Raw genomic sequence first — 9,543 nt, 5'->3', positions numbered from 1 at the left:
CCAGGGCGGCCCGGCCCCTCGCCCACACCTGGGCTCCCTCCCGGCCCCCCGCGGGCACCCCCGGGACAGCGTGGAGGAGGGCTCCATTAGCCACAGTGGAAAAGGGGGCTGAGGGCCTCTCCCTCCTGGGCCAAGAAGAGCCCCTGCCTGGGGCCGCTCCCTTACAAGGCCTCTGGCACCTTCGGGGGTGTCTGGGGCCGGCCCCCGTCAGGACATTGGGCTCAGCCTCATAGAAAGTGAGGATTGGAAGGGACCTCAAAAAGTCCAACCCGTGCTCAAAGCAGGATCATCCCAGGAGGGCGTTGAAAGGACAGGCCAAGGATGGGGATGCTACCCCCTCTCTAGGCAACTTGTTCCAGGGCTTCACCACTCTCCTAGTGAGAGAGTTTTTTTCCTAATATCCAACCTAGACTGCCCCAATTCATCAGGGTAAGTCACTCCTTGGGGTGGAGGTTGGACAGGGCCTGCTTCTGGATAGCTGGAGGCCAAGAGCCAAAATGGCTGAGACGGCTCGGCCGATGGCAGCCTCCTACAGAAACCAGGGTTAGATAAGGAGACGGGTAGCACATCACAGAGCTGGCGCCACTCCTGATGGCTCAAGTGTTGCCCTCTTCTCCCCCACCCTGCCCGATGGCCCAAGGGGCTTTAGTTGCAGAATCCCAGCTCTTCTTGGGCAGCCCACTCTGTTTCAAGAGTTTTTTTTCTCAGGAGGTGTGTGCAGCCTTGAGGGCTATGGTCACCTGGGGTGGAGGTGTTTTGCTTGGCTGGTGGCTGGCCTCTGAACTCAGCTGATCTAATCAAGGAGAAGCCAGCAGCACTGTTTTCTCTATCTCAAAGGGCTTGTCTTCCCTATTGCCCAGTTTTACAGTGGTGCTGTTGCACCTTGGCTTATTTTAAACACCAAGCCCTCCCTGCCCCCATCTCCTCTTCATCATATTGATTACAACCCGTGGGACTATCCTTTCAGCCCATTAAATAATTAACATGCAACTGAGAACAGCCCTCTCCAACAGCCAGTCCCTGCAGCAAGGGTTCATCAGGTGGCAGACGCAGGGTGACCCCAGCAGCATGTGGGCAAGAATCTCCTGGAGGCACTGTGGAGTAGAGAGGGGTCCCAGGCTACCAGTGATTTTACCTATTGATTAACCTGCTTCATTGATAACTGCTGGTCAACTGGCTTTGGAGTCTCTCACTCTGAGATAGGCCAAGCAGATAGGTCTGAAGAGGCCCCATTTCCTTTGTCTTTGGGACAGGGCTGCCTGAATGGAGGGTAGTTTGTCACTGATTTATGAAACAATGGCTTTGGATTATAGCTGGTGGGCTGTGACTACAGAAACTACAGTTTGTAGTTCCTGAAAAAAGCCTGAGTTTCCAAAGGGCTTAAGTACCCTGAGCTCCAGTTCAGGTCAATGGGTTTCATACCACAAGACACTGGTGGGGGGCAACCCAAGCACTAATTCTGTCATTGCACTTAAAAAGTAAAATAACAGAAACAGAGGGAGACAAGATTTTTGGGGTAAAGCTGGTATCTGCTATGTCCTTAGACCAACACGGTTACAACCTACACCCCATAAACAGGGAGAAACTCCAGTCCCAGCAGGATTCCAGCAGGCTCCAGCAAGGCCAAGTTTTAGCCCAAAATGTGTGGACTGTGAGTGGAGTGGGGCATAGACTGTCATTTCCTAAGTATTTATACATAGCACAAGACCTGCTTGGATTGCCATTGCTGCAATATAAAGGATACTTTGTCCACCAAGAAACAATCTTGAAAGTATATTGAGGTTGCCTGGTCAGTCACTCTTAAGATTATAAAATGCCCGAGTTAAATACTGTATCACTTGAATTGGCCACTTTGTGCATGACAATGGTAACTAATTACATGACCCCATGCTATTTTTCCCTAAGACTCCTGCCTAAAGTAAGTAGAGTGGGAGAAAATAACTAACTCTAAGAATTTCATGGAGTCTTGTGATTTGACTGGGAGCAGAGTGGGAAGGAGTGCTGTTTTTAATCCCCCTGATCTACGTTGCATCAATTCCTTTCCATTTAATGGTCAATACCTGGGGCACCTATGGATGCAGCCTCTGGCCTCAGGCTACATTGGCTTCCTAGAAAACCTATGAAGTGGAAATGGGTATGAAATAAAACCCTGATACCCGTAAAACTCCAGCCCCATGCTTTGGATCTTGGTGTGACATCCTCAGAAAGGGAGGTAGTTTAATACTTGTGTAGCATGGCTGAAGCCTCTGGAGATGCAACAATCTGAGTGGTTTGGGCCACGTCCCCAGCCTGTCCCTGAAGCAGGAAGCTCTGGGGCCTGGTCCAGGAGGAAGTCACACTGCAGGATTCCAATTGCTAGTGATTCACCTCTGCTCCTCCCGGGCTCCAGCTGGGCCTGGGACATGTTTAGGAGATCCTTCAGCTCCACAATAACCCCCTTCCCCCCTTCTCTTTGATTTATTGTTCTTTAGCCTGGCCTCCTCCTCCTTCCCCAACCTGCTCTTTCACTCCATCCCCCCAGGAAGCACATCAACCCATCCTGCCTGGAAGAGCTCAAACACATTCCAGCTCCCCTTTCATATACAGTACCAGGGGGAAGGGGAGACGTTGACTTTGAACTGGCTCTTTGTAGAGAGGTTGCCCATTGTGGAGAGCAATGTTTTTCCTTGGGGATGTGGAGCAGGTCAGTGGGGTTCCTCACAAGCCCCTTGTCCATTTCAATGAAGCGATTCTCTTGGGTTACAGAAGGTGTTTTCCTCATTGTCACGGGGTCATTGTGTGGCTGGATCAGTGGGTTCAGCTCCCTCTGGCTGGCTGATTGGACCATCTTTGAGAAGTTGCTGCTAAAAGCTGCACGTTCCAGCTTAGCAAAGATTTTTAAAGGGGCATTTCCATAAAGCCAGGCCTCACACCAAACCCAGGGCTCCTGCAGGCTTGCAGTTAAATATACTGGTACTACAGGAAGACAGAAGACAATGGGAAAGAAACAGCAGACCTCATATGGTGGGGAGGGGACTGGCATAGACTTTTAAGAAGCAAGTCCTCTAAAGAGAACAACGAGTAAAAGTACTGGAATGGTGCATGGGCGTGCAGTACAAACTGTATAACAGGACTAAAACAGTTTGACTGTCAAAGTGTGTTTTGGTCTGCCAAGTGAATCACAGTGGTCACTTGATGGGTTGTTAGAGGCACAGTCTATATAGCTGCAAAAAAAAGTCCTGCATTTTTGCTGGAGACCTGTCCTATATAACTACAGCTGTTTCCAGCAGGCCACATTCTGTAGTCTTTATACAAGCCAAAACCCAGCTGTTACCTCTGTGGGGTTTGCTAGGGTAAAGACAGCAGATTTTGGTTTGTTATCATGCTCACAAGTGGGAACCTATTTCAGTAGAACATCAGTGTGTGTCCTAAAGCCCCTGCACATGGGATGCTGTAAAAGTCCAGGCTTTCTAAAGTGGACTTGGGTGTCCCCAAGAAAACAAGCTTGGTTTTCCAAGGTAGCTACTGTGAGAATCGGTTCCCTCCAGTTTGGCACTCAAAAGTAAGGTTAAAAGAAAATATCACTGGTTTCTTTTGAAAATCTTGGCTACCATCGGTGTTTACAGAGTGAGGGACTGGGCCCCAAAGTCCTACCAGCTGAACTGCCGGGAGCCATACTATAGCTAAGGCTCTTGCAAGACAACCCATCCATTCTTGCTAAGGCTACTCACTGCTTGGTCTATCTGACCAGAGGTAGAAATTAAGGGCCATTGCCTATACTATGGCTTCCAATAGTTCCACCCCTGAGCAGCTGGAACTGTTTAGTAAAATTTCCCCAGTATGGACAGGTTGCAAGAGAGAACTCTAGGCCATTCTGAACCAAGGCATTTGTTCTGGAATGAAAGGTCCTGGGCCCTGTACTTCTGTCGTAGGATTTGAAGATCCCAAGAGCATGTGAACAAAAGGGTTTCCAGCAAAGCCTGCTGGACCAGGAAGCAGGATACAAGCAGCAGCTCTTTCCAGTCTGGAAAATATCTAGGGACAGTTTGTTGGTGGGGCCTTGGCAGAGAGCCCTTCCTCCCTCCACACTACCCTGTGTGTGAATCCTTTTCTGCATCTTTTTACCAGGAACTTAGTGTGTTAGCGGAGGCACCACATCTGAGGCTCTCTCTCATACAACACTAGAAATGTGAATTCTCAACCAATAACAACATAGGACATAATCCATGACTAGCCTGAATGGTTTATATTAACCGAGGGGAAGGCCTCTGAGACCACAGTGTGGTTCTCTGGACCAGGCTGCTTCTTCTGCTAACACAAAATAGCAGTTCCTAGATGCAAGAAAAGGGGATAAGAGTTTTGCAGAAGAGGAGCTGTGTTCTTTTGGCTGCTAGGAACAAGACTCCATGCAGCAGCATACCATGAGGTCTCTGCATATTGGCAGTGGTGGTGTTTCAAGCAGGTATCAGGCATTTCAAGCTTCAGTGAAGTAATTAGCTACCCCAGGCTCCCAGTTCCCTGGATGTAGCTACAATGAGCTCTCGTAAAGTCCTGTGCTGGGAGCAGATACGCCATCTTTTGCGTTCACATCAAGGAGCTAAAGCCATGGATCCGGGCCCCATTGCACAGAACAAAGAGATGATCTCTGCTCTAGGGAGCTCCTAGTCCAGGCCTAAGACAGCAGAATAGGTAGATACAGGTAACGAAGCACAAGGAGACACTTGTGAAGCACAAGCCCTTCAGGCTTACAAGCCTTAGGAATGATAGAAGCTCTCTGCACACAACAGAACTAATTGCTCCACATAGCAGGGCACCTGTGTACAAAATACCAAGTCTTCCCTGATGAATCCCACTATTGTCTCTAACTCTTATGTCACATCTATCTACCATGGTGATGGGTGAACACAAATAGCAGTCAAGAAAACCTGTCAGAGCAGCTCTATCTCCCTGAGTCATTGAGGGTGCTAGGGGCAGGACAGTTTATTCTCTGCAGGAGGGAGAAGCTGTATTGATCTTCTGTGGTGCTAGAACAGGGGTGGGCAAAATGTGGCCTGTGGGCCACATGTGGCCCGCCAGGCCATTCTATCCAGTCTGTGGGACCCCTAACAAATTTAGAAATTTAATATTTATCTGTCCCTGCCTGCCTGTCATGTGGCCCTCAATGGCTTGCCAAAACTCAGCAAGTGGCCCTCTGCCCGAAATAATTGCCCACCCCTGTGCTAGAACAATTCCTTAGCAGGTACCACAGAACAGTAACATCCTGCAGTTGTGAGAGGAGAAATGAGCTGTGGTGTCTGTGTGTCACCCCCAAGAACTGCACTGGCACAGTCCATCTGACTTTCACCTACAGGAGTGGAACATCCGACTGCCAGGGGATATGTCCTCAAATGCATGTTGGGGGTGGGATGGAGGCAGCCCCAGTGCTGGGGGGCCGGGAGGATACCCCAAAGCTTACAAGCAATGGCACATAATGGATTTCTGCCAGGGAGTGAGGAGAACAGATGAGTCACACAAAGCAGATGCTTTCTCTCACATTGAATCCCGTACATATCAAGCCAGGAAGGAGGCTGTTTTGTTTGACCAGCACCTGGCACTCAGGAAGCCCCAGTTCTGGACCAGGACCTCAAGAAGTTATCTCAAGAGTAAGTATTCTGCCCAGCCAGCAGCAGGGAGCAGACTCAAGAGCATCTCACTTCTCTGTCCCTAAGTACTTCAAGAGCTCTGCACGCTAATGTGGGCTGCTGTAAAACCCTGCCCTGCTGACCTGCTGCTTAGAGAACTACTGCAAACCACGCCGATACCACAGAACCAGTATGTGCTGCAATGGCACAGAGCCACCAGACTAGTCAGCCCAGCTGTGATGACACAACACCTACCACGAGCCTGCACGGCAATCCCTACACACCTGTGGTAGCACTGCATTGTAGGTATCCATCCTGGTGTTCCTGATCTCTGATCTAGTAGCTGCCACTGAATTCAAGCAGACATGGTTAGAGCCCCCAAACGTAGGCCTGGCTTCAGTACTAATCAAACAGCTGTTGAAGCCAACTCCAGGAAGCCACTGCTACTGGCTCTGGGCTTCTTTGTTTATCTAGATCCATGTGGCTCCAGTGAGAATGGCACTGCACTGGACCGACCAAGCAACACTATCCCCCTGTCCCCAAGAAGAGAAGGCAATTCAATATAGAGAGGAAGTAAGAAGAAAGCAGAGCTCTCTGATCTGGGTTTTTCCATCACCTCTTAGCTAAGTTTTGTGGCATTTAGACCTGAGCTGGCCAACCTGGCTAGGAGTACAGGTTAATACTCAGGTCCCACTCTCCCTCAGGCTGGTAACCAGTCCACCTCCAGTGAAGCTAAACTAGTCTTCCGCTATGTTCACACAGTTCCCCTCCAGTGCCCAGAAAGACAGACACGCTCTCCAAGAATTAACTGAGAAAAATCAGAGTGACTCAGCTCTGCAGTGCAAAGACTGATGGGATTTATTCCCAGATGCCCTTACAATAGGCACATGGGGGTGCACCAGGAGTAGAAATAGGACCTAGAGTGTGGCTAAGCCTGTGCTTGGACATGGGGGCCAGTCTCTCAAGCAAAGCCATTTCCTCAGCCTAGGACAGCAGCAAGCACAGGCCAGTGGTAGGCAAGGTACAGCCACTCTCACATAGTCCCCTCAAGTTTCCCACTGACTCATTTCAAAGGAAAGCAGTAAATTCCCCCTTCCACCCCTCCTCCCTCCTGCTGTGTCCTGATGCCCAGCTTTTGCTGTACTCAAGCAGGTGGTGGTGATCTCTGCAGACAGAGCTCAGCTCTTGTTTTGTTCTAAAAAGATTAAGTGAGGGGTTCAGCTGGGAAGATGCAGTTTCATGGCACCTGGTAGAAGAAAGGAATATTGGTAGTTTCTGAGGTTGGGGCAAGATGAAGTATACTGAGGCTGGTGCACTATAGCTTTGACTCTATACATTAATTCCAACAAATGTACAATTCACAGTGATGTGACTCTATAATCTTCTTAGATATACGTGTGACCCAACTCAGTAAAGTGTCTGGTCACTGCACTCAAGAGACAGCATTATCCCTTTTCACAAGTGGGCAACCACAACCCAGATTTAAGTGTCTCCCCCAAGGTCATACCCATAGTCTGCAGCTGAGCAGAGAATTGAACCCAGGGCTCAAGTCCTATGTTTTTTTATCCTGATTACACCCACACAATCCCTTAATATAGATGTACTGTCCTGGTGCAAAGCATCATCTTCCATACTAAGGTGTGCTTTGCATGGATTACTGGATTAAGCATTGAGGTATGAACTTCCTTACTGCAGGCAGAACTGCTGGATGGAGTAGGGTGAATGGGACAGTGCTGAAGCTGTCAGGGCACAGAAGCACTTAATAGGAGGTTAGTCAGACAAACATAATAGCTCACAGATCTTCAGCACAGTGTAAAACCCCTGTTCAGAGAGAGAGTCCCAACATTTCAACTGGAGAGAGAGTCTCAATGTGTTAGCAGCACCAAGAAAAAAGGTTAGGGAAAAATCAGAGTGGAAACTGGGCGACCTTCTTGAAAAGAAAAGAAAACAAAACAAAACAAAGGTTAAGCAAACTTCCTTACCCATGATGTGTAGAGATGACAAATTGACAAAGTAATAAATAACATGTTTCTTACATAGATCACTTAGTCAAATGAGTGTACTTGAATATGCCTTTTGACAGTCAAAGACAAAGTGATCAATTCAGGAACAAAGAATACAGGCCACACATACAAGATGGAGGATGACTGTGGAGAGCAGTCACTCTGAAAAGGACTTGGGGCAATGGGAGATTCCACCTGAACAGGAATTTCCCAAGGCCATGCAGGCGGGGCTAATACAAAGAAATGCAAGAGTAAGAACGCAGTATTATTTCTGCAAATGGTATTTGCAAGACTGTTCCTAGATACCGGGTCTAGTTCTGATATTGACCCTCAAAAGAAGATGGGAAAGCTGGAGAGGATTCAGAAGAGGGGTCCAAAAACAATATCCAAAACACCCTGTCTTACCGTGATCCTTAGTCTTCCATACAAAGGTTGATGTCTAAGACGTGATCTGAACATGTTCAACTAACTGCTAGGGAAGAGATATATGTGATGCCAGCAAAAGACCGAATGAGATCCAGTGGTTGGAAGCTGGACAGGTTAATGCTAGAAATAAGGAGCAAGTTCTTAATAGAAAAGCTATTAACCATTAGAAAAGTATGTAAATCTCTTCCCAAAAATCACGTCTGAGCTCCCACCTTATGGGCTTAATACAGAAATTACCAGGTAGGTCCCACATAAGGACATCTACCAATGCTTAGATGGCACATATTGCACTGGTATAAAAAAAACCCTACTTGGGAGTGTTGCAGCAAAATGTATCAGTGCAACAACACTTCACTTGGGCTTTGCTCAATGCAGCTGTATTAACATAGCTACTAGGGATGAAGAGCCTCACTGTAGACCCTACTTGAATTCCTAGTTGTAAAACCACATCCAATGTAGAAATCACATCATCATCACAGACCCACCTTCCACGGGAGGAGAGAAGGAAAATCCTTTCCAAGTCTTGACCCAAAGAAACAAAAAAAGTACATCCAGATATTTATTCTGGTGCAGGTTGCCTTTAAAAGAACAGGATGATGGTTGCCTGAGAGCCAGGAGTAAACCAAATGCATTGGGACAATTAGTTTTGCATTGGCCCCAGAAACACAGACTGCTAATAGATGTGCTCCACCTGCGTTTTCCATGATGTTTTCTTGTGCTGGCTCTCGAGAAATTGTCTGGTGTGGTGGTTAGGCAGCACAGTGTGACACCTTGTAGACCAATTCATCCAGAGCCACATGAATTTAGGGTTAGAAATGAAGCACTTAAGTGCAAAAAGATCCAGGAGCTCCTCAGCTAGCAATACCACTCAGGTGCTTATATAGCAACTACAAGTGATTTGGGGGAAAAGGTGGAAGAGTTTGCATCTTTAAGCTTTTGCAAAAGGCCAAGGAACAGAGACTTAAAAGAAAAGTTCCCACAGATTTTGCAAACACAGTCTAGGAAGGTGTGTTACTGCAAGACAGACAGAGCTGATACACTAATAGCAGACAATAGTATCATGCCCTTTAAGTGTTACTGAGGTATTAATCATAAAGATGGTATCAGCGGTGACTTGATGTAGAATGATCAAAGGGCAGAAGGAACTAACTTGGAGCAAAAGGATAAAGGGACTAATATGTTTAGCTTGGCTAAACAATGACTAATTAGAGAAGGAAGTGAGGGACATGATAGTTATCACTGCAAAGAGATAGAGCCCTGGGAGTGAAGGGGATGGCTGAGGGATGTATAACTAGGCACTGACATTAAATTGAACGAAGGAAAATCATGCTGAATATTGAGGGCAATGTGCTGATGGTGACTGAGTGACCAGCCAGTGATGTGGTCTCCCAGGGAACCTGCTGGATACGCTGTTAAGACATAGGCTGGCTAAGGCTCTAGAAGTCTGTGTAAGATCATTTTGCACTATTCATTGGTCATGGATTTGGGTGGTACTTTGTGATGTAATAGCTGAA

This window comes from Alligator sinensis, unplaced genomic scaffold (genome assembly GCF_000455745.1).
Source record: "Alligator sinensis unplaced genomic scaffold, ASM45574v1 scaffold235_1, whole genome shotgun sequence".
NCBI lineage: Eukaryota > Metazoa > Chordata > Crocodylia > Alligatoridae > Alligator > Alligator sinensis.
Note: the sequence above shows the minus strand (reverse complement) of the source record.